The sequence below is a fragment of the Ailuropoda melanoleuca genome, unplaced genomic scaffold, assembly GCF_002007445.2.
Source record: "Ailuropoda melanoleuca isolate Jingjing unplaced genomic scaffold, ASM200744v2 unplaced-scaffold47580, whole genome shotgun sequence".
Classification (NCBI taxonomy): domain Eukaryota; kingdom Metazoa; phylum Chordata; class Mammalia; order Carnivora; family Ursidae; genus Ailuropoda; species Ailuropoda melanoleuca.
The window spans coordinates 1,042-2,566 of NW_023220037.1; the positions used below are offsets into that span (position 1 = coordinate 1,042).

Below are 1,525 nucleotides of genomic sequence, written 5' to 3' on the forward strand. Positions count from 1 at the left end.
ACCCAGAGAAAAGTCTCAGAAAGCTATCCAAGATGAAATCCGTTCAGTGATCAGACAGATCACAGCTACGGTGACATTTCTGCCACTGTTGGAAGTTTCTTGTATTATACAACTTCACATTGGCTTAAATTTGTTGTAGAAAAGACTAGGCTACTACTTTGAGAATTAATGCTTTCATTAAGTTTTTTCTTATTTATCAATGTCATGTTACATGACTAAGAAAAATGTTATAAAGCTAAAGTAATGCTGTTTGAGTTTTATTTTAGAAATGCTGAAAAGGAAAGGANGAAAGCTATCCAAGATGAAATCCGTTCAGTGATCAGACAGATCACAGCTACGGTGACATTTCTGCCACTGTTGGAAGTTTCTTGTATTATACAACTTCACATTGGCTTAAATTTGTTGTAGAAAAGATAAGGCTACTGCTTTGAGAATTAATGCTTTCATTAAGTTTTTTCTTATTTATCAATGTCATGTTACATGACTAAGAAAAATGTTATAAAGCTAAAGTAATGCTGTTTGAGTTTTATTTTAGAAATGCTGAAAAGGAAAGGAAAAGATATTCTATAGTAGTCACTCTTGAATATTTTGATGTAATTTCTTTCGTTATTTTTATTTTGACACATTTCTATGTATATAATTAAGACTCATAGCTATAATTGTGTCTTCCTTTTTTTAGATTATTCCTTCATTTATCAGATATAGCCTAACTACTACTATATGCCAGGGGCTATTCTGGGCAGTAAGATACAGCGGTCACAGAACCAAGATGTTATCTTTTCTATGTCTTAGATTCATGCTGTCTCATGATAAATTATATACTTTCTGCAATTATTTTTATTGTTTTTTCTCTTTAAAGAAAAAAAAGTCGAGTTTTTCATAAAATAAAGTGAAAGGAGTACAGTATTTCTGTACTAAAATTTCCATTGAGGAAAAGCAGCTAATAAAATTGATTAGAGATCAAGCTAAACTAGCTTTTCTGACACTATAGGTGGCTCAAATGTGAAAGAGACAGGAAAGGGTAGTTGTACTTTTGAAAAAATAATTGTACTTTAATGATTTTATCCCCAATTTAGGTTCATTTGATCTACTGATTTATACAGACAAAGATTTGGTTGTACCTGAAAAATGGGAAGAGTCGGGACCGCAGTTTATTACCAATTCTGAGGAAGTCCGTCTTCGTTCGTTTACTACTACGATCCACAAAGTAAGTAGCATGGTGGCCTACAAAATTCCTGTCAATGACTGAGGATGAGATAAGGACAGTGATGTACTTGTAATTCTCAGATGTGGTTTTCCTGAAACCAAGTCAACTATAGTTGATACATTTTGTTTCATTGGTTAATTTTTAGATGGGGAAAACTTAACATTATACTTCTATTGAACTGTGCATAATTATTCCATTTTTTGGTACCTGTATGACTTGATACAGGGTTCACATAAATTATTGCACATTGTTCAAAAGGGAACTAGCAGATTACATCAGCATTGTTATGTCAGTTCCTCTGAAGGTGGTAACTGTAGA

The 1,525-nt window shown here is 32.5% G+C and overlaps 1 long non-coding RNA gene across 1 annotated transcript; it reads left to right on the plus strand.

Annotated features, from left to right (window-relative positions):
* Window positions 1–287: 287 nt before the first annotated feature.
* Window positions 288–1,207, plus strand: LOC117799344. Its single transcript, XR_004622966.1, has 2 exons — window positions 288–370; window positions 1,077–1,207. It is a non-coding gene; the product is annotated as an uncharacterized LOC117799344 (long non-coding RNA).
* Window positions 1,208–1,525: the final 318 nt, after the last annotated feature.